At 44.7% G+C, this 24,254-nt stretch overlaps 1 non-coding gene across 1 annotated transcript; it reads left to right on the top strand.

Annotated features, from left to right (window-relative positions):
* The first annotated feature begins 250 nt into the window (after positions 1–250).
* Trnat-ggu (transfer RNA threonine (anticodon GGU)) lies at positions 251–323 on the top strand. Its single transcript has one exon. It is a non-coding gene; the product is annotated as a tRNA-Thr (tRNA).
* The last annotated feature ends 23,931 nt before the right edge of the window (positions 324–24,254 follow it).

Raw genomic sequence — 24,254 nt, 5'->3', positions numbered from 1 at the left:
AAGAATCAAAAAACATGAACCTACCTCCTGATGCTATTGAGAGAATTGAGTAACACATCCAAAATGATTGTTAGAGGGCCTACAAAGGAGAAAGGGGTCAAAAATTCCATCTCTGCCAGGTGCTGGTGGCTTATGCCTATAATCCTAGCTACTCAAGAGGCAGAGATCAGGAGGATTGAGGTTCAAAGCCAGCCTGGGCAAATAGATCGTGAGATCCTGTCTCAAAAAATACCCGACACAAATAAGGGCTGGTGGAGTGGCTCAAGTGGTAGAGCACCTGCCTGGTAAGCATGAGGCCCTGAGTTCAAATCTCAGTACTACCCAAAAAACCCATCTCATCAACAGAATTTTTATCAACAGCAACATTGATTATTAAAAAACTAGCTCCAAAAATATTTGCCAAAAGTGACTTGGAAAGATACTTTGTGCTCCATGAGGAAAGGGTCCTATTCATTTTTTAAATTTTGCATCTAGCAGAGTTTGTAGTACATATGGGTGCTTCATAAACACCTTTAAAGCAGTAAGTAAGCAAGTAATAGAATGGATGATTCAATGAATAGAGGTTGAAGAAGGGGCAGTTTTGTTGTGGGGCCCCACTGAGGTTCCAAAAGAGGAGTCCCCAAGTGTGGAGGGGAAGGGCAGCTCACAGGATTAGCTTGTGGGCAGAACACACTCAGCAGAAAGCCAGATACCCGGCCACACTTTGGTGAAGAGCTGGGACGGTGGCCCCCAGGGACAGTTTCGTACTGATCTGGGTTTCAGGGTTGAAGAACGTGATGGAAGTTTTCAGAGGGAGGCACTAGGGTGATCTATTTTGGAAGAATTCTCAGGGGCGAAGAAAATGAGAACTGCTGGGCACTTTTGCGTGCTCATGGTATTTGAGGACGAGGTGATTCAGGGACACCCTCATAGCCTGATTCTGCAGGCCCCAGGCACAGTGGGGCCCCTCTAGTTCATGCTGGAAAGTTAGCAGGGTGCAATGTGCAACATAGCACAGGCCAGCAAAGGCGGCCATGTGCTCATAACACTGTGGACACTAGCTGGGCCTATCCGGGACAGGAGTGCTTAAGGAACTTCTAATTAACATATCATAAAAGTAACAGAAAAGTGCACAAATCAGAAACGTGTGTCTGAATTTTCAATAGATGAACCTGGTTACCTTCTCTACACCTGGATAGGGAAGTGGGTTTACATGTGTACCCATAAGAGCCTTTAGGGTACCTGACAGAAAGCAGATTCCCAGCTCCCTGGCAGAGAGTCTACCCCAGTGGGCCTAGCCCTTGATCCTGGAATCTGCATTCTACTTGCATCACCAGGTCACAACGATGGGCCCTGTGACACATCTCTGAGAAACGATGGGCTTTAGGATGAGAAGAAGCACCAGAGTTCTGTGGACCTGGACTTGCAAGTCCCTTTCTCCTGATGTGAGGACTTGACCTTGTCTTGGGAAAGTGGGATGATGGTCTGACTTCCTCATAGGTTCACTTTGAGGATTCAATGAGAAAATGCATGCAAAGCCAGGAAAACTGCTAAGTGAGGTGTCTAAAAATTAATGCTGGACCATTTGGTATACAGTAGGCACTTGATAAATGTAGCAAAGCAAACATGCCCATGAAAAAGACAGAGCTCTCTTTGCAGGTCTTTGTGGCCAGCTCCAAGTTCTGAGTTCTGTCAAACCCAGCACAAAGGAGAGCTGCGTGACAGGTGCAACACAGATGCTCTGTGGTGTCAGTTTGAGACCTGGCCTTGCCTCTTAGCTAGTTGTGTGATCATGAGCGAGTAACTTAACTGCTCTGTCAGTGCCTTCATCTGTAAAATGGGGAGGTAGCACTGACTTTGCAGAGTGACTATGGAGTAAAATGAGAGATTAAGGAAGGCCCAAGTCCTCCATCTTCCCTCTGGACAGAGCTTGAGGGAAGTTGGCAATCACTCTCTCTGTTAGGTGTGGCTGAAGCTGAGGCAGTTCCACCACCAGGCCATGGAAGGACCTCAGAGGCACCCTCCCTCTGACAACCTCAGCTGAGTGCTTCTCAGTCAGCACCTGGATGGGACAATGGAAGGAACACTGCAGCAAGAAGGCCAAACAATGGAGTCTGTTACCAAGCCAGGGTCACTGGCATGGCCATGGACAGGCTGGATGGCCTGGGAACCTCCCTCAGGTGCTAGCCTTGCACTGGGACACAGCAGGGTGGGATTGGGGATGGGGACTTTCTTTGCACCTCCAAACTCTCATTTAACTTCTTCCAAACACATAGGCCAGGATTTGAATTGTGGCTGTTTCAGCTACACTTCTGGTGCTTGTGTCTGGATTGGGGTCACTATAGCTCCAGCCCTGACTTCGAGATTAATTTTAGGGTTCTCCTGAGAGATGGAGGTAGACAGTATTCCCAGTTGTAGTTAGCTGCATCGGGTAGCCTAAAGCCATGCCTAGACTCAAAGACTGCAGCCCAACTACCAATAAATCAGGTGGCTTTGAGATATTCATTCCAAGTGTTTCCAGCTCAAGTGTAGGCCCTGGGGAATATGAACCAGAGTATAGGTTCCTTACCCTTGAGAACAGGGCTGTCAAGCACAGTTGTGCAGGTTGGAAACTGCCCAACGCCACCTGACCAAGTGTGAATATAGGAGATGAAGTGCAGTCTGCGTGGTGGTCACATGTGATAGGCGTACAACAGGCCTCCTGCCCTGAATGAAAAAGGGTCTCCTACTAAGTGCACAGAGATCCTTTATAGGTTCATGGTAACCTTCAGAAGGTTACCGTGTCCAACTGCTGATGCAGTCATAGAAATAAAAACTGCATTTCCTCATAACGTGAACACAAATCTATTTCCTCACGTGGACAGTGTTTGAGAAAATGTGAGATCAGGGAGGAAAATACTTTGGGACAATTCTAAAACAGAACACAGCTTTAATGATACCACGGTGTAACCATACATTGCAAAGTATCTGTGTGGTCTTAGGTAAGTCACTTTACATCTCTGTGGATAAAATGAGGTCCAAAGCAGTCCTGGCAGGCTCTACATGCTCACCAGTTACCCATTTTAGCATGTGGGATGTGATCACTCTGCCTGGGCTGACCCCACCCATTCTCCTAACTGGAAATCAGGGTCAGCTGGGCCTAGCAGGTTCCCCTTTGGTCCTTCCGAAAGTAGAAGTGATTAATGAGGATAGGAGCCACTGATGCTGGGGGTGAAGCTCAGTGTGGAGCACTGACCTAGTGCTAGCAAAACCAAAGCCCTGCACAACCTGGAATTCTCAGTCATCCACAGACTGAAGATCATTGGTCAGAGCTCACTGTTTGAGACTTGCCCTTATTAATGAACAAGCAACTTCTTCCTCTCCTCTCTCACATCTACTACGCCCCCGTGCTTTGTCAGGCCCTGTGCTAGGGGCATAGGACATAGAAAGGAAAATTGGGACAGTATAGCTGCCCCCTCCTCCTCAGACACACTCATGAACGCAGGAACCAAGACACTCACATCTGGGAACCAAGAGGTTTTTCAGTCTAGAAGCTGCCAATATACCAACTGATATCTTCAACAATGATCTGTGACCTATGAAACAGAAGCCCACTGAGGAAGCTGGAAACAACCAAAGGAGAAAAAGTCGGTTGCATTACCTATAAGTTTTGTTTCATTTTTGTGGCTGAAGTTGTTTTTGGTGATGCTGGGGTTTTTGAACTCAGGGCCTCATGCTTGGTAGGCAGGTGCCCTACCCCTTGACTCATATCTCCAGCTCTTTTTGCTTTTAGTCATTTTTCAGATAGGGTCTCACACTTTTGCCCCAAGACAGTGATCTTCCCACCTCCACCTCCTAAATAGCTGGGACCACAGGCATGTGCCATAATGCCTGGTTTGTTTTTGAGATAGGATCTCACAATTTGCTCAGGCTGACCTTGAGCCTTGATCTTGCTAGCTCTACCTCCTGAGAAGGTGAGATTAGAACTGTGAGTCACCACACTTGGTCTCCAATCATCTATAAAAACTTTGTCAAGCTCCTCTGTCACCAGCAGGAAGGGCAAAAATGGAGGACACACTTCCATGTTGGGAAGGGCATGGCTGAGGAAAAAGCAAGGAGTACACTGGAAGCAGTAGGCATAGGCAAGGACTTCCTCAGTAGAGCTCAAGTGGCCCAGCAACTAAGAGAAAGGATGGACAAATGGGACTGCATGAAATTAAAAAGTTTCTGCACAACAAAAGGAATGGTTTCTAAATTGAAGAGGCCACCTACAGAATGGGAGAAAGTCTTTTCTAGCTATACATCAGACAAGGGACTGATAAGCAGAATATACAGGGAGCTCAAAAAACTAAACTCCCCCCAAATCAATGACCCAATAAAGAAATGGGCAACTGACCTGAACAGAACTTTTGCAAAGGAAGAAATCCAAATGGCTAAAAAACACATGAAACAATGTTCAACATCCCTGGCCATAAAGTAAATGCAAATCAAAACAACATTAAAATTCCACCTTACCCCTGTTAGAATTGCTAACATCAAAAACACCACCAACAACAAATGTTGGTGAGGATGTGGAGAAAAAGGAACCCTCATACACTGCTGGTGGGAATGCAAGCTAGTGCAACCACTATGGAAAACAGTATGGAGGCTGCTAAAAAACTAAACATAGATCTGCCATATGATCCATCAATCCCACTCCTAGGGCCATACCTGTGAGTCTGATTATAACAAAAGCACCTGCACACCCATGTTTACCGCAGCACTATTCACAATAGCTAAGCTGTGGAAACAGCCAAGATGCCCCACTACCAACTAATGGATTAATAAAATGTGGTATTTATGCACAATGGAATTTTACTCAGCAACAAAGAAGAATGAAATTTTGTCATTCGCAGGTTAATGGATGAAACTGAAGAAGTTAGTCTCAGAAGGCCAAAAGCTGCATGTTCTCCCTCATACACGGATTATAGACCTAAAACAAATGCAGTAATATTATGGGACATGGGTCACACTAAGGAGAGGCTGTGCAAGGGAGGGATAGGGCAAGGGAAATAAGCCAAATACTTGAATGTGGTTGATGTGCTTTCTGTACAGGAATGAATACAGAAATCTTAAATTGCCTGGGGCCACCTTGGGAAGTGGACTAGGGAGGAGTGAAGGAGTAGAGGGGATGAACCAATAGGGGCTGTAATGCATATATGCCTGGAAACAACACAAGGAAACTCCCTATGCAGCTATCTGTATCTCAAACTAGCAAAATGTCATGTTTCTCATTTTATCTCTATCTTTTATGTTTTTTCTTCTATAAAACCACAGAGCGGGAGGGTGCAACAGGTTCTGCAAGGGGGGATGGGGAGAGCTGGCACCAGTGGGAGAGAGGAGGTGGCAGGGAAAGGGGTAGGAGGATGAATCTGGTGCAAACAGTGTACACACATGTATGTAATTGCAAAAATGAAACCTGTTGAAACTGTTCCAGGAAACAGGGGAGGAGGAATGGGGGGAAATCAAGTATGATATATTTGATACATTGTAAGAACCTTGTAAATGCTACAATGTACCCACACCCAGAACAACAATTAAAACAAAAAAAAAAAGGGCAAGGCAAAGGCAATGAGGACAGTGTGGCCCAAAGCTATAAAGAAACATGGCTCCAACATGATAAAAGAGAGAGCACACAAGGGAGGGGTGAGGATAGGTAAGACACCTAAAAAACTAGCTAGCATTTGTTGCCCTTAACGCAGAGAAACTAAAGCAGATACCTTAAAAGCAACTGAGGCCAATAGGAGAAGGGGACCAGGAACTAGAGAAAAGGTTAGATCAAAAAGAATTAACCTAGAAGGTAACACCCACGCACAGGAAATCAATGTGAGTCAACGCCCTGTATAGCTATCCTTATCTCAACCAGCAAAAACCCTTGTTCCTTCCTATTGTTGCTTGTGCTCTCTCTACAACAAAATAAGAAATAAGGGCAAAATAGTTTCTGCTGGGTATTGAGGGGTGGGGGGAGAGGGAGGGGGCGGAGTGGGTGGTAAGGGAGGGGGTGGGGGCAGGGGGGAGAAATGAACCAAGCCTTGTATGCACATATGAATAATAAAAGAAAGAAAAAAAAAAGAAGAAACATGGCTCCAGCGCGGGTCTGAGTCCAAACAAATCAATGTGTTTCCTTTATCACTTTATTCACCTAGAGATGAGTTTTCTATTATTTGTTATCCAAAGCATCTCAAGTGATCCAAAGTCTATTTTTTAAAATATCTGAAGATCCTCATGAAGTGTTTTATTCTTTATATAATGAGGACCAAGTAGCAGTCAAGGGTCTTCCAGTTTCAAGAGTCAGTCTAGGCCACACTAATGTGAGCACAAATGACTTGGTCAGCTGCAGAACATGAGTGGTTAGAGAATAAACTGAACTTCAAGACACAGCTGTGTATAAGAATTCAGACAAGCCACCAGGACTCCGTTTCTTTCCGTGTCTCTTTTGTTCTGTCGTCTGTCACATGTGGCCTTGTTCTTAGGCCTGACCTCTTGATTGCAGGCCAGATCTTATAACCTCTCACATTCAAGTCCAGTTAGCCAAGAAAAACCCGGGGAGCTTTCTGAGTGGCTCCAGTCCTGTCCTACTATGAGCCACTATGGCCAGGAGCATGGAGGTCCCCAGGTGACTTGGGCCTCATTCCTGTGACTCACCACTGGAACCAACACAGAGGTCAGGGTCACACAAAGTACACGGCCCAAAGTAGAGGTTGTGCTTCCCCCAAAACTAAATCTATCCCCATAGAAATAGGCAGCAGAACAACAGAGGTCCCCACAGCTCACTTGAGGTGCCACCCAGTCACCATTCCTATCACACTGTGGCTTTGCAACAGGTGGGTTTAACGGAAAAGTTTGTTCATCATGACTAAGAATTCCTTTGCTGGGGTTGTTAGCCGAAACTCATCTCTGTGAGGTTGTCATTCTTCTTCCATGACTGTATTCATTCATTCGGTATTTTCTGAGCACAAATGAAAATAGTGATAATAGTTATCATGCTTACTAATCGCTCATGTAGTACCTACATTATTTCACTTAATCCTTATCCATTCTCAAATGGGTGATTTTGTTCCCTAGAGGACATGTGGCGATGTCTGTAGACAGCTTGGACTGTCACAACTCAGTGGGTACTGGTGGCCTCTGGAGAGGTAGAGACCTCAAATGCTGCTGAACACTGTATTGTGCACAGGACACCCTGTCACCCCCCAGCAAAAATAATTCAGCTCAAAATGTCCATGGCACCGAGGTTGAGAAACCCTGTACGAGTTCTTATGGATGAAGAAGGATGAGGCTTAGAAAAGATAAGCAAGTTGTCCGGGATTCTATAAGACAGGAAGTGAGGTCAGAATTTTAATGCAAAGCCCTTGCTGGTATCTGCATTAGTAAGCTCGGAGTTGGAACTCAGCGTCCCTCCAACACACCCCTGAACTCTAAGTCCTGGTTCCCTGGGCTGGAGGCCCCCAGGAATGTCATAGCAGGACTGCAGGTGTTGCTAGTGTAAACAGATAACTCACAGATGTTTGAAGAGCACCTGGGAGTCCCAGACCCCACTGGCACAGGGCATGAATGGGGCAAAGGTGAACGCTGTCTAGAGGAGACTCGTGGGTGACCATGGCATGTGAACACATGACGACTGGCATTGCGCCACTCCAATCGCTGCATGGGCTTTCTCCTCTCTTTTGACTTGGCTCTCTGTCTTTTCTAACTTCGGATCCTTTAAACTCATCTCAAAAGTCGTCTCTTCACAGTCTGTTTTAGATGGTCTGCCTGTGTGGTGCAATAACACCCTGAAAACAATGCCCTGATTCTATTTACGTCACAATTACAATAAGCAATCGGCTTGTCTATCTGGTCCTCTGGACTATAAGCTGCCTGCCTGAGGATGGAACCCACATTCAGGCACCTTTGTGACAAGCCCAGTGCCCAGAAGTGGATTATTTGTTCACAAATTACTATTTGCTACTTGTCTATTTCAAGAGTTAACAAATCTTTGCTGTAAAGTGTCAAATTGTAAATAGTTTAGACTTTACAAACCAAATTTCATCACAAATACTTACCTCTGCTGTTGTACCACAGAAAATATGCAAATAAACAAGTTTTGCTGTGTACAATAAAACTTTATTGACGAACCATCTGCCAAATTGTTTGACAAACCAAGGCCAGATTTAGCCTTTAGGTCATAGTTTGCTGACTTTTGCCTGTTAGAATAGCCATTCTTCCTTCAGCATATCCCCAGTTTTAGATGTGCAGATCGCTACTTAACAATCCCCAAATTCAGCTAAATTTCCCAGTTACCCTGAAGCCAAATATGGGTGCATGAACATATCCTAGCCAAGGCTGGATAAAAGAAGCTAATTCATTTTGGGAAAGCCCCTTTCTTCCTTCTGTTTTTCCTCCTCCTTCCCAGGCTTCCAGCAACTATCCTGGACCATGAGGGGACTTTGAAGAAAGAAGCCACAAGCTAGAAGGAAGAACAGACAGGCAGGAGCCAAGGAGGCTGCCATACTTCTCCTCCATGGCCACCTATGGACTTTTATGTGAGAGAAAAATAAACTTCTGTCTTGGGCCACAGATTGTGTTGATGTCATGATGTGCGGCAGAGCCTAATCTTAACTGTCTATCTGCACATGGAAACACTCAGCAAATATTTGAAAGGGATGCCCAGAGCACAGAGCAACCACAGAGGAAATGAACGCTGCAGGGTGGGGGTTGCCATGGGAACAGAAAAACACCAGGGTTTCCTTGGGCCCTTGGTGGTTAAGTGCCCAGGATGACTCATATCTTGGCAAGTTCCTCCTGCCCCCTTTCTTGCTCCTCATGGGGGACTTCTTTTTATAGAGTTCACTGTCATCCCCTGTATCTTCAGGGGCATCCTTCCTCACCAAGATCATCTGTCATGGATGCTTCCGTTTCCTGCAAGTTAGCATTCAGTTATTTGTCATTTGAAAGGATCTTTACTTACTGGACACCGAGCGGAAGTCACCAGGAGAAGGTTCCAAGTAAAAAAAAATGCAGCATTATCTAAATGAACTGAAGGAATGTAAGAGGCCCTCATCGTCTTGGTCACTCATCTGTGTGCCTTTCATTGTCAGCACAGAGGTGTCCTGCCTCTGACTTCCGACAGCACTAGATTTGTCACACTTAGCAGTGTGACATTGGCCAAGTCATGTGGTTTCCTTGAGTACCATTTTCACAAACTACAGAATAAACCGAAAATAATTTTTCATAGCAATGGTATGAGAAATAGTGAAAGGGTGCCTAGCACAAAGTAGAGGCTCAAATTATTGTTCTGGAAAGTTCTCTCTGCCTGCTATGCTACCAATCGGGACTGAGGTGTGGCAGGATGATGGCTTGGGATTTGGGTGGGTCCCCTGCCATTGCTATGGAAAGGCAAAATCTTCCACCCTTCAACCTGACCACTTCCTTCCTTTCCTCTTTTCTTAGTCCATTCCTACATGAGTATACTTCCTTTTTGGTCTCCCATGCTACTTTAAAACACTAGCAGAACAATCCTTAGAAACAGTAAAAATCCTCTCTGCCCCCTACGCACATCATTTCATACAATGAACCTAACTGAAGTTCTGCACAAACATCCAGAGCCACGAGGATATTCTCAATGTCACACTCTTGGGCATTTGTTTTCAGTTTCTGGTGAATGAGGACTTTGACACAGTCTTCTCCAACAGAACAAATGGTCACAGGGCACTTGAACCTAGGGGCCCTTTCCATAAAGGTGGCTTCCAAATGAAAAATAGTCCATGTCCCAGAAGAGGCCTAAAAAAGCTATTAGTGCTATGCAGGGGAAATGAACAACCCAAAAAAAGCTACCAGCAGTGAGCAGGATCTCACAGCATTTAGCGTGAGAATTGGTTTCCATTGAGTGGCTGTTATGAGGCTGTAAACTTAGCACTGCTTCCTGTAAATGGTGTCAAGGAGAAGTGGGTGACCTCCAGAGAAGGAGAGTGAAGGGGACCTACAGGTGACAGCTCTTTGGAAGTATTCATGGCAGGGCCCTTTAATAGGACAATCAATAAAAACAACCCAACAGAAGGGAAAGAACAGTCAATTATGGGTGGACAAAAAGCACGTGACCTCTCTTTTTTCTAGCACCTGGTGAAACAAAGCTTCCAGCAGGGTGTCCAAATCTAATAAAAGATCCCATTGGACATTAGGCAAAGATGAAGAAAAGTCTGATGGAGCCAAGAAAACATGTGACTGGGTGTTGAGTTTCTCTGTGGTTGTTAGCACTAACCATAGCTAGGAAGAAAATAGAATAGACTCGATCTGCGGGTCTGAACACTATTAACTTCCAAGGTGCATGGATGGGTTAGGTAGAAGCCATTTATTTGTTCAGCCAGCCAGTCATCCATAATATCTGTCAGGTTGTATTAGGAACTAGTCATCCAGACAGGCACTAGGAACTCAGTGTGATGAGGTATTCGTGCCTCTGTCCATATACAATGGACTTGGCTGGGCTAGACTTGCAGCAGACTAGGATCAGGATTGGAATTGCTTAGAGTCCTGGCCCCATCACACCACAGTGATCTTGGACGACACACTCAGACTCGGTTTCCCCATCTACACAAAGCAGGTACTAATAACATCTCTCTCATGGGGTAAGGATGAGGCTTATTTGAGGTGGTACATTAGGAAGCAGTGAAATTTACTGTGGGAGTGGCTGTTTTATTCCTTTTGTAGGCCAGAGAGTGCTGTGAAGGCTGGCCTTGACCTAATAATGACCAAACCCTGGCAACCAGGAAGGGGCTGGACAGAGCTGTGCATTACAGAATGGCTGATGACAGTAACGAGGGCCAGAGGTCTGCACTTGGACCCAGCTCTTGGGTTCTGATCTAGTCTCTTTCCTCAGACCAACGGGGACCTTCTCAAAACATGACCATATGGACTATGGTACACAAACCAAAATACAAAGCAAATCCCATTGTAACACATACTAACATCTCCTGTCTCGTGGCCAAGTGGAGCAAGGATTTGCAGAGGCAAATGGCAACCAGAGCCGAGTCAAGCTCTCAAGTGGAATGGGTCAGTGCCATACCCTAAATCCATCTTACTGGCTTCGTCCCTTTGAGCAAATTACTTGGCTCCCCTAGCCTCATAAAAGAGAGTAATGGCAGACCCCGTCTCACAGGGTTAATGTGAAGAAAGAATGTTCAAAAATCGTGGCTGCTGTAGCTATTATTTTTCATTTCATGCCCACTTTACTGTGAGAGTTTACTAATTGCTGTTTTGGATCTGAAATGGCCACTCAAATGTTTCATGTAATAAAGGCTTGGTCCCCAGTGTAGCATGTCCAGAGGTGGGACTTTCAGAAAGTGATTGGATCATGAGGGCTCCAATTTCACCAATGGAATAATCCATTCATGGATTCCTAATTTGATGACGTTAGGGAGAGGTGGTAAAAAGTAGGAGGTGGGACCTAGTTAGAAGAAGTCATTGGGGGTGTGTCCTTGGACTACATTTTTTTTTTTTTTTTTTTTGGCAGTACTGGGGCTTGTACTCAGGGCCTCACACTTGCTAGGCTTAGCTAGGCAGGCACTCTACCATTTGAGCCACTCTACTAGTTGGACTACATCTTTTCCCTGGCCCCTTCCTCTCTCTCTCTGCTTCCTGGCTACTATGAGGTAAACAGCTTTTCTCTGCTATGCCTTTCTGTCAGATTTTTCTGCCTTGCCACAGGCCTAAAAGCAATGGAACCAATGGACTGAGACTTCTGAAACCATGAGCCAAAATAAAATCTTCTTTTTTTTTCTTAAATTGTTGATCTCAGGTACTTTGTCACTGTGAAGAAAAGAACTTCACTAATCATTCAGTCCTAAACGTACTTTCTCTGTGAGGCCGTCCAGGGATGACTGAAGTAATAAAAGGTTCTTTGTGGTCCTGAAATCTATCTTGGGAGAGAGAGGCAGAAGGGTTCCTTTTCTCCTGCTTGTGTCTCTTCTCTGCACTAGGCAACACCAGGACAGTCTTCACAGAAATTGGCTGAAGTAAATTGAGGGCATGTCACTGTCATTAAGGAGCCAGACATAAGCTCCTTAAAAAACAGGCAGGCTGTTTTTCACAAAAACATTAATCACACATTTTATTTATAAAAGCAACATAACAACACCATTAGGTAATCTTTAATGACAACTTTATTGTCATACAATTTACTACCATAAAAGTCACCCTTTTACATTGTACATTTCAGTGGGTTTTAGTCACTGAGTTGTGGAGCCATCACCATCGATTCCAGAGTATTCTCATCGCCCCTAAGGAGAAACCCCATGCTCGTCAACAGTCACCCCCTTGTCCCCCAGCAAGTTGATGGACATTTTTGGCTATTACAAATAATGCTGCTTTAGATATTCATGTATGAGTTTGTGCGTTATTATGGCTGGAAAATGAAATGCCTCCCACAGAAGTGTATTTTCAATGACTGGTCCCCAGCTAATGGCACTATTTTGGGAGGATTTGGACTCACCAGTTAAGTGCTCTACAAACTGGTCCTTATTTTATTTTTAGATGTCCCTGCCTTGTGCCTGCTCTGTGTTTGAAGTTCCAATTGTGTCTTACAGACACCTGAGGTAGAACTACACGGGTGTAGTGGCATGTGCCCGGTGAAGTGAGAGTTAAAAAAACAAAAAACTTTCAGCATGCCACTTAAGAATTCTTGGCTGCTTCTCTGAACAAACTCTAGAAACATCTTTTCTTTCTCTGGGGAGAAACACTTGAGTAGCACTTCTTAGATAAATGCAGGGCAGTATGTACGGGTGGGGAAGGGAGCAGGTTGGAAGGTGAGGATGACAGCCTCTCCTTATCTCCCTCTTATGGATCTGTCCCATTCCTTCCATTCCTCCTATCTCCTCAGGAGATAGAGCTGGCTACAGGGCTGAGGGGACTGGAGGAGTTAATGGGAGAGGGCCTGGTGAGATAAAAGAAGGAAAGTTCTGGTTAAAGTAGTGACCAGTTCCCTTGCATAGTCACCCTGGCCAGCTTTTCCCTAACCTCTCTAGCCTGCTTCCCAACTCAGCTCCTTTCTCTTCTTTTCGAGAAAGTTCTTATGGTGCTTGACACAATTCCCATCACACATAGCCTTTGGCTGTGTCTGCACTGCACAACTGAACACTTGATTACAGTTCCCAATGTGCCTTTTAAATATGAGGACCCCTTTTACCATTTAAAATTGTATTTAGCTGATATAAAATCAACACGTACTTACAAAATAAGTCAAACAATACAGAAATGCATCATATTGAAGGTGAAAAATCCCTCATTATGCTGTCTGTTGAGATCACCATTGGTGACTATTGCTTTTGTAAATTCTTGGACTATCTTTTACCTAAGTGACAATAGTCTGTTACTAGCTAACATTGCAAAGAGCAAACCCCTCACTAAGCACTTTACTGTTTGCTGTGCTGTGTAACTTAATCATGACAACAGACCTGATGGATGATATTGGCTCCTTTTGACAGAAGAGAAAACAGGCTTCAGAGCAGTAAAAACAAAACAAAATCATAAAACATTGCCCAGAGTCTGATTCAACGAGTGGTGCTCAAATCCCTGTGATTGGGCCCCAGAATTTGCTTTCTTTGTCACCCTGGTATTCGTTACTATGTCTGCAATTTAGGGTAATAGTGGACATACAGTAGACCTGGGAACCCCAGGCATTGGGTGAGAGCCGCTACTGAGGAAACCCGTACCCGCTCAGAATGCCTAGTGTTCAGGGCTGACCCGTGGATGCTTGATTCACTTTTCACATAACTTATGTCACCCACCTTCCTTTCACCTTATCACTTTAATTAAGCGCCTACGTTCACTTCTACCTTGCCTTTTGGGGCACCATTCGCATTTTGGGTGGCAGATTTTCCCAAAACTAAGGGCAGGAAAACACTCAGCAGATCACACAATGATTAAGCCACACGTGACAACAAGGTGGGACTGACTGAGAGTTTCTCCCCGTCCTCCGAGCTGCAGAACACACGTGTGGGAATTAGAAGTTTTTGGTTCTGAAATTTCTTCTGATTTTTGTGTATTTATTTATTTGGCTCATGCTTGGTCAAAACCACGTACAGCGGACTTACTGTACTGCTTAACAACTTGTTTTTATGCAGTGTCTGATGGACTTTATTTTTTGTGCAAAGGGTTAGTACACTGTAGCGCAAATTAACCAAGTTTTGCACTTTACATAGTAGGCGTTGCTGTTCTGAGCAAATGTGTGTTTGGGGCATCACAACGATAGCTACAAATATTTGAAGAGAAGTATGTATATAAGTCAGTCATACTATTTCGCTGATTTATACCGTGGAAATCGAGACCAACAAATGAGAAACTCAAAGACTATTTTCCCCTCTTCGCTCTAGCAAGGGAGTCACCCACTGACACTGTGTTCTGACAGAGCCTGAGAGGCAGGCAGAGGAGTGGGACAGCTCCACAGTGGGGAAAGGGAAGGCCCAGGTGTGCCCTGATTGAAGGCTGATGGCCCAGGGACACTGTAGGTGGCTTCCTAGAAGCTGGGCATCCTGTGGGAGTGGTGAGGGTGCACATCTGGCTTTCTCTGTTTAGTCTTAAGGTGGAAGTGGGGAGCCACATTAGGAAAGCTGTCAGTTATTAATCAAGCCCTGGCTATTTGGGGCCGATTGTTACAGAAGTTATTGTTTGATGTCTTGGATTGTCATTAGAGATAGTAATCTGGCTCTCAGAAAGTCTAAATGAGAGCAGGTTGGACCCTGGGTTGGGCACTGTAGATGAGGGGATGGGATCCTAGACTGATTGTTGTGGGTCATGGGTGAAAAGTGTGTTTTTATATTGCCTGACCATTGTCATTTGTATATTCAGTTCTCAATATATAAGGCTGCCATAACCGAATACCACAGAGTGGGTATTTATTCTTTCATGGTTCTGGAGGTCCAAGGTCAAGGGGCTGCATCAAATGAGTCCTTGCAGCATCTGAGGCAGCTCAGGACACCACATTGGTGAAATGGCGAGACAGAACAACTAGCTCAGGTCTTCTCTCTCATTTCCTTTCTCGCTTCCTTTCTTTCTCTTTTCCTTCCTTCCTTTCTTTCTTCCTTCCTTCTTTTCTTTCTTTCTTCCTTCCTTCCTTCCTTCCTCTCTCTCTCTCTCTCTCTGTTTCTTTCATTTTGTTTGTTTTTGTGGTGCTGGAGATGGAACCCAGTGCCTTTCATATGCTAGGTCAACATTCTACCACTGAGCTATACTCCCAGTCCTTTTTAATTTTGAGAGAGGGTCTCACTAAGTTGCCCAACCTGGCCTTGACCTTTCCATCCTTCTGCCTTAGCCTCCCAAGTAGCTGGGATTACAGCAGTGCTCCACCAGTTCCGTCTCCTCCTTTTCTTATAAAACCATAGTCCCACCACCCCTGCCTCATTTAACCTTGATTACCTCCCAAAGGTCCCACCTACAAATGCCAAAGTTGAATTAAGTTCCATCTTCTTATTAATAGTGCACAGTGAGGACTAAATTTCAACATGAGCTTTGGTAGGCCACCTGAAACATAGCGCATGGTTCAGTGGTTCATAAGGAGTGCAGACTCCTTGCAGGGAAATCCACTTCTCTGTAAACAGAAGCTGTAAAGCCATGGAAAGGAATTCATAGCTTTTAAATATCAAAAAATTAGGCTGGCACATATCCTGGGGCTTAGATGTTTTTTGCCGGTAGTAATCTTATCTGGACCCCCAAGGCCAGACATTTTCCAGGTGAGTGCAGGGTCTTCTGTCCTCTTCAGGGTAAAATGAAGGAGTCTTATGTGATGACTTTAGCTATGATGCTTTGGATGGGGTGTGGGGGGGTGGGTGAAGGATGAGGGAAGGGGGAGAGAAGGAAGGGGGTAAGGAAGTGGGGGAGAGGAGGGAGAGGCAGAGGTAAGAGAAGGAGAGGGGGAGGAGGAGGAGGAGGAGAAGGACGAGAGGAGGGAGAGGGAGAGAAGGGAGAGGGAGAATTTGAAAGTAGCCTTGGGTCTGGGGCCATTTTCACCACTTCCTACCTGCGTGCCTTGGGGAAGGCTCCAAGCCTGCATCCCTTTCTGGGCTGCCAGCATAGGGTAACCCTTTTCCCAGCCAACGTGGTGGGCCAGTGTGAGATGTGAGAGAGTCTGTGCAAATGCTTCAGAAACTGTCGAGTTATGCAAATGTGAGCATTGTCAGGATTACAGGAATGTTATTGCTTGGAATGCAGCATTTAAGGGATCCATTAAGGGGATACTCTTCATAACACCTGCCCCCCGCCCCCCCACCATTGTTCTTAGCCAGACTGCCACAAGGAGTCCTTCCTTGATCAGCGATTAGGTCTTTAAAGCGGTGCATGAGTTTCAAGTGAGTTATTCAATTAATCATTTCTGTCACAAGGACAATGTCCCTTTGGATCATGTGGTTATCGAAAGCCATTGCATCTGTAGGGGCTGCCCTGAGTCCCCGCTCCTCCTGCAGACAGATCAGATGGCCTCCAGGGGAAAGCCTGATTAATGGCAAAATGAATTAGTAGCAAGTTGGGAGAGAAGAGAGAGGCAAATGGTTATCCAACACACAGTTCCCTTCCTTTCCACCACGAGGTGGGCCAGTAATGCGTCTAAATGGGCCTTCCACAAATTGAATCAAAACGGGGAGATTGCTATTTAAAAGACCCTGGAGGGAATTACTTGATAAAAGATCTTTCCATTTTCATGAATGAGTCCCCTGATAGTAGGGGTTTTTCCTAAATTTGAATTTTTATTATCTAGTGTTCAAATTCTTATTAGTTCGTTTCTATAACGGTAATAGTTACAGAGACCCAATGACTAAAAAGTGCAGTCTTTCCCATGTATTTGTGGGAATTGGTTCCAGGACTCTCACAAATACCCAAATCCTAGGATGCTCAAGTCTGTTATGTGAACTGTGCAGCATTTGCATATAACTCCGCACAGCCTCTTGTACACTTTAAGTCATCTCTAGATCACTCTTAGAACAGCTAACACAGTGTAAATGCTATGGAAATAGTTGTTACATGGAATTAATTAGGGGATAATAACAAGAATAAAAGTCTATTCATGCTCAGTACAGGTGCAATTTTTTTCAAAAAAAAAAAAAAGTGTGGTATGAAGGTTTGAATTCAGGATTTTGCTTGCAAGGCAGGCACTCTACTGCTTGAGCCATGCCTTCAACCCTTTTTGCTCTGGTTATTTTGGAGATAAGATCTCACTTTTTGCTCATGCCAGCTTGGACGATCATCCTTCTATTTTAGGCTTCCTGCTGTAGCTGGGATTACAAGTGTATGCCACCACATCAGTTTTATACCATTTAGATGGGGTTGCACAAACTTTTTCCCCCAAGGCTGGCCTGGAACCTCAATCCTTCCAATCTCAGCCTCCCAACTAACCAGGATTATAGGCGTGAGCTACCCTGAGTACATTGTGCGGCCACTGACATTCCTTGTTTGAGAGATGAGGTATAAATCAAGTTAGTATCTAAAGTATAGGTCTGGCTAAAATTCACTTCAACAAGGGAAAGAGATTTCCACTTGGGATAAAGGAAATATTCAAATAAACAGTTATGACCAATCAGGGGGTGAGGTGTCATTTGAAATGTTGATCCTTTCAGAAAAATTTAGATGATGTGGAGCAACTTGGTGAAAATCTGTTTTCATTTTAAAATTGGACTTAAGGGTTGGGCGCTGGTGGCTCACACCTGTAATCCTAGCTATTCAGGAGGCAGAAGTCAGGAGGATTGTGGTTCGAAGCCAGCCTGGGCAAACAGTTCATAACACCCTATCTTGAAAAAAAACCATCACAAAAAAAGGGGCTGGTGGAGTGGCTCGAGGTGTAGGCCTTGAATTCAAACCCTAGTACCACAAAAAAAAAGGACTTGAATTTGTTCGACAAAATACTTGTCTGGGTAAGGGAAAGTGTGAAATGGGAGGTCTTTCCAACAGGGCTGGGTTAAAAGAGCTTTAGGATAAAATGAACAAAGACACTTTTTCAGGGGGAGGAGGTATGTTGGGAAGATTCATGGGTCAAGGTTAGCCTGCTTTATCTTGTGCTGGGGGAATTCCAGGCTGTTTGTGTATTTGCACATCAAGGTGGGGCTATAACACGCTTTAGGCTGCTCTGAGAGGACTTTCTTCTTTCTGCATGGATGCCTGGATGCCTCCTGGACTCGCTGCCTGGAGCTCACCTGTCTCACCCCTCCCCTCCCCTCCATTTCCAGCTGTCTCTGAAATACATCAAACACTTAGACCCAGAGATGGACATGTCTGTGTCTCTAAAGCAGACGGAGAATGCAGAGAACCTGAAATCCAGCCTGGAAGTCAGACACCTTTGACATCACCTGGAAGGGGCCAACCCTGTCATCTTACAAATGAGGAAAGCAAGGCCCAGGGAGTATCTGCCTCACCTGCCAATCAGGTGGGTCTCCTGATGGGCAGCAGCTGGGAGATGACTACTTAGCATTGGTCCTGCCCTGGGGACAGGGAGCCAGGGGCTGGCATGCTCATGAGTTGGACACTGACCGCCACCATCGTCACCCCTTGCAGATGAAATGGCTCCCTACACATACACATTGTTGCCGGTGGCCGTGTGCGGCTGCAGAGATTATCACCAAGCCCAGCTCACAAGAGCTAATTTTCTCACCATCACCAGAATACAGGAGGGCTGGGTCTTGTTCTCCTTATTAAAAGTCAACAAACAGATTATTAAAAGTAAACAAGACAGACTGCTTTGAAATAATTGATTAACTATCTCCTGCCTTGGAAGCCTAGATTCACACCCCCTTCCCGAGTGCCTGTGGCGAGCTAGGCTCAGTAGCCATATGACTTTTAAGCCTTGACACTTACAAGTGACATTACATTTTTCATCCTTCCACTGATGGCATGGGCTGCTGCAGTAATTTGCTCATGGAAACGCCAAAATTGGAACTCAGATCTCTGATTTCTAAGGCTATACCCATTCTACCTGACATTCTGTTCTCATTAAAGACAGGGTCCTGTGCCCGTTCCTACTGTCGATTTCAAGGAAAAGCCTAAGACCTAGGAGAAAGAAGCCTGCTGTCTGCCCAGGTAAAACCTCTTGAAATTGCAATCTTTTTGGTAGGGCTGCAGGGAAAGAAAGCCTCAAGTCACTTGATTGACTTACACATGTGAAATGGGCAAGCTGTTTAAGCCAAACTTATAAGAGACTGATGTAGAGTCAGAATATCAACTGACTGCAGTAGAATTCTATTATTCTACTTACCTGGGCTTAAGGCTAGAAGCATCTAAACCACCCATGTTCTCAAATGAATTTTTAAAAATTTAAATCTTGTTGGAAGAATCAATAAGCAATTTGCTGCAGGGGCAAAGGTAGATAATGGAGAGGTTTGTCGTGTCCCTGGTGACCAGCTGGGGACAACAGAACATAAAGTTCTTGTGACGTGGATGGATGGTGTCAACTGTTATAAATAGATCCACAATTTATAACTCCATTAGAGTTATTTCATGTGGTCAAAAACCTTATGTTTTAAATGGAGTGAAAAAAACTTCCTGGAAAACAGTCTGGAAGTTCCTCCGGTCACATACAGATTACCAATCAGCTATAGATTTGTATCCAAGACAGCTGAAAACATACATCCACATAAAACTCATAGAGGGATGTCCACAGCATTTTTATTCCCCAGTGGTAGCTGGAACGTGGGAACATAACTGTCCATGAACTGATGAATGAATAGACAAAATGTGGTATATCCATACAATGGACTATTATTCAGCCATAAAAAGGAATAAAGTGCCGATCCATGCTACAATATGGAATCAACTTTGAGAACATTATGCTAAGTGAAAGAAGCCAGTCACAGAAAGCCACATACTGTATGATTCATTTTAGGGCATTCAGAATAGGAAGTCTATAGAGACAGAAAGTAGATTAGGTCTAGGGACAGGGACATTGGGATGAATGGGAAGTGACTGCTGATGGGTAAGAGGTTGGGAGGAGGGGCGATGAAAATGTTCTAAAACTGATTGTGGGTAATTTGTGAATATACTAAAATCACTTTACAGGGCTGCACTCTATGCTGTGTGAACTATAGCTCAATTGAGCTTTTAAAAAAACCTTAAACAAAAGACCACTTACCTCTGAATAGGAAATGTGTGAACTGAATCTCTCCTCCTGACCCCCCAATCTCCATTCTCCTTTGCTTTGCATAGTTTCTCAGAAAGCTGTTTCATGTGGACCATATCAATAGGTGCCCTTGCCTGAGTGATCAAACCACTTGTTGTCTAAACCAGGACACTTCTGAGAGGCAACAGTGGACAGGAACCACACCTCTGGGCAAGCAAACACCTGCTGTACAGGTTGGTTGTATAGCCTGACAAAGTACTGCAGGCGGCTCCTGCCACATGGCCCTCTCCAGTGAGCTGCCTCTGGGATCCAGGGTCCCCTCCTCCTTGACCTTCAGGCCCAGGGCGACAGTGACATCTTGCCATCTATGGTCCCTGGAGCTGTGTGGCATGAGTGCTGCTCATGTTCTTGCAAATACTCTTTCTTAAACTCTTAAACTTCTTCCATTACTCAGTCTGAGTGGGCCATCTGTTTCCTGCCAGTACCCTTCTGACACCAAGCTTCAAATAAACAGCCCAAGAGATAACTTTGGAAGAAAGGCGTGGCCGGCTCGGTGACACTGCTAGATAGCTTCCAAGGAGCCGTTGTCCGGACCCTCCTCCAATTCCTGCAGATGTCAGTTACACCAAATCCTGATATCAAATGATTTTTTTCTGAGGCTCCCTGGATACTCTTTGTCCTCACCTGGAGCCCAGAGCAAGACTGTCAAGCCTTAGCAACAAGGATGCCACAAGAAATACACTTTCCAATTTTTTATTATCGTGAGATGGGTTCTTTTCCCACTTTGAAGGAAATGAGTGTATTGTGCAGTTTACAATTTTTAAAGTTGAGAATTCAGTATGAGAAAACTTCTTCATTTGGTTTATCTTGTTCAGGATTTGCTGTGCTCCCTAAAACTGAGCATTTATGAATTTCATCAACTCTGGAAAATTCTCAGTCAATATCTTTTGGAATATCTTCTCTCCCTCCCTGTTTTCTCCCCGGAAGTAGGTGTTATCATGTCCTCCTTATCTGCTAACTTCTCTCTTTCCTATTTTCTATTTCTTTATTTCTAAGTGCTTTCTTTCGAACAAAAATTATCTTTTCAACTCCATTCAACCTGTCCATGCAGAGTGCAAGTATGTGCGATAATTTCAGTGATAGACTTTATTTGATTCCTTTTTTCACTCTTTTCATAGTATCTTCTTTGATATCTGAATCACGTTAAATTTGCTTCTATCAGATCACTCAGTTATCTCCAGGTCCTGTGGGTGAATGCTGCTCTCAGTTGTGTCTGCTGATGCAGACACAGGATAGACTATTTCCTTGTATAATTTTTATTTTGAATTGTGAACTCATTTCAGGGGGCTCTGTCAATGGGAATCATAGCAGGGGACTTGAGTGAGGTGAATCCCTTCAGGGTTGTTTGTCATTTGCTTCTTCTGGGTTACTCGGGCTTATTTTAGGCAAGTAACAGTTTTTCACATTAATTTTCATGTTGGGTATTTTCATTCAAGATAAGGCAAATTTAACCCCTACCCTCACCCCGACACAACTGCAGTGAGACCTCTGACTGGGGATTCTCACTGGATGTCTTTTGCCCCCACATCACCCAAGATGATTAGGTGTCTGCATCAGCTACCTGTCCTGGGGGCAGATTGGTCTGGTCCACCTGTCTTTGAAACTGTGTAGTTGTGGAGCCCTGGCTGGGTAGATGGCTCTCAGTGGCCTCACATGGGACCAGGGCCTCTTGTGGGTGAATATCCAGGCCTCAGGGTTCCTGAAAGCAAAGTCTTTTCCCAGGGCAGTTGCAGCATCAGCTTTTGTGTTTCTCTAGTGGTTTTCAGATTTCCTTGCTCCTGAAGCCGTCTCCTTCTTTCCTGCTGTCTCTGACATGGATTTAGAAGATTCTGTTTACACTTTACCTAGTCTATGTGGCTGTAGCAGGAGGGAACTTCAGGCTATAAAATCTGTTTTCATTGCATGTACATCACACAATGTTGGGCTTTGCATAATGAGCAATATTTTCCACTGTTAGGTAAACTCAGATGCCTCTGATGGATGTAAAATAATGAGCTATGCTTCTCACTTGCCTTATAAGCTATGTAAATGTACAGTTTCCAAAATAATATGTGTTTCAGGTCCTTTGATTACTATGCTAACCAGAAGCCACACCTGACTTACAACATATCTCTTCTCAACATGTGCATATAGAACAGAAAGAGCCAAGCTCCAGAAATACCATCATCGAGGGAGGGTTCAGGTTCCGGAGTCTTGTTCTGTTATTTGTAACTGGGATTTCGGCTCCCCAGAGAGCCCCATTTAGCAGAGGCTAAATCAGTAGTCCACAGGCAATGTGGGAACTTAAGCCAAAGCAAGGAAGTCAGATGCTGCCTGGTGCAGAGTAGGTGCTCAAAATATATCAGAGGCCAGGTGCTGGTAGTTCAAATCTGTAATTCCAGCTACTCTGGAGGCAGAGATCAGGAGGATCATGGTTCAAGGCCAGCCTGGGCAAATAGATCACAAGACTCTATCTTGAAAATATCCAACACAAAACACTGTGTTGGTGGAGTAGTTCAGGAGGTAGACTGCCTGCCTACCAGTGAGGGCCTGAGTTCAAGCCCCAATACCATCAAAAAAATTCCCCCCCAAACCAAAAAGCCATCAGAGGAATTGAATGAAGCTGTCCTTCGTCAACGACAGAGCAGACACTCATCCTTGCAACCTAGAGCCATCAGGTTCAGCCTCTCTGCCTTGAACAGCTCCAGAGAAACAAATTCTCCTAAGTTCTTTGCCCACTCCTTATCTTTCCTGTAAGCCAACCCCTACAACTCAACTCCCGTGATCAGAAGCTGCAAACTAGCTTGCAAAGGAAGTATTTTTTAAAGTTGGGAAATCTAAAACTATTTAAAAATTGGAAAACATCACATCAAAGCACAAGGTTTCCGCCTCTACCGAAAGACAGGGACACACTCAACAAGGACCCACATTCCCACCTGGCCCTGGCCTGGGGAGCAGCTGGTCCGAGGGGCAGGTGCATGGCCTGCTGCCACAGGCCTGGGTTTCTGAGCCTGCTGTCCACTGTTACTCTGGCTTGCTGCTAATCAGTTCATTGCCTGGTAACGATTTCCTGCCCTGGTGACACATTGTGGACACTGAGGTTAGACGTGGGCATTTCCCAGTCAAAACACATACAAAACATCTCTTAGGATGAGTCATTGGGGCAGATATTTTTAATTGGTTCTTGCTAATTTCATTTTGAAAAGAGGGCCTATTTCTGAGTGGTGTGGGGATCATGAAGAATTCTGCTTGTAAGTTGGTTGTCCTGGCAGGCTTAAACCAACTTTATTTCATAGGTGATCCACGAGAGTGATCAATATAGAAAGAACTAACCTTTAGTGTGGACTCACTGTGTGCCAGGTACTGCTCTAAATAATCCCCCTCAGTGGTCACCCAGCACATCTATTTTCCCTGTTTCAGAGGTGAAGAATGTGAGGCACAGAAAACTGGGAGGTGATGGAGCTAGAATCAAACCCAGCAGCCTGACTCTGTGGCTGCCATGTCCAGCACCTTACAGAGCTGCCTCCAATGCAAACTCACAAAGATCAGAAGTGTCACAGACACTGCCTACAGTCTCACAGCAATCTGTGAGACCTCTAACAGAAGCCTGACACGAATCAGAAACACTTGAGGGCTTTAAACACCTGCCCAGGCACAAAGCCTTGCTCATAACGGGTCCACACTCTGGGAGTCTAATGAAAGGAAAATGGGATTTCTTTACACTTTTCTTGAAACATTTCTGTAAATCTCAAAGTATGTCAAAGTAAAAAATGAAAAGAAAAGAATGTAGCACGATGATAGAACACTTACTTGCCTAACACGCGCAGGATCCTGTGTTCAATCCCCAGCACCACAAAAAAGAAATAAAAGCAAAATGAGTTAATTAGATTAATATCAGTTGACCTGGAGGGATTTCTCCAGGAAACGAATGTGAATAGCAAGATCCAGAAAAGTGTGTGCAATGCAATCCCATTTTTGTGACATAAATAATGACAAAATCTGTACAGGTACACCCCTGTGTATCCTTATGTAAGGATAGAATAAAGTATGTAGAATATGTTAAAAATATTTCTGAGGCTGGGTGAGGAGGTGCATGCTTGTTGTCCCAGCTAATTGGGAGGCAGAGGTAGGAAGATCAGGGTACTAGGCCAGT

Source organism: Castor canadensis, chromosome 3 (assembly GCF_047511655.1).
Source record: "Castor canadensis chromosome 3, mCasCan1.hap1v2, whole genome shotgun sequence".
Classification (NCBI taxonomy): domain Eukaryota; kingdom Metazoa; phylum Chordata; class Mammalia; order Rodentia; family Castoridae; genus Castor; species Castor canadensis.
Note: the sequence above shows the minus strand (reverse complement) of the source record. Positions and strands in the feature narration are given on the sequence as shown.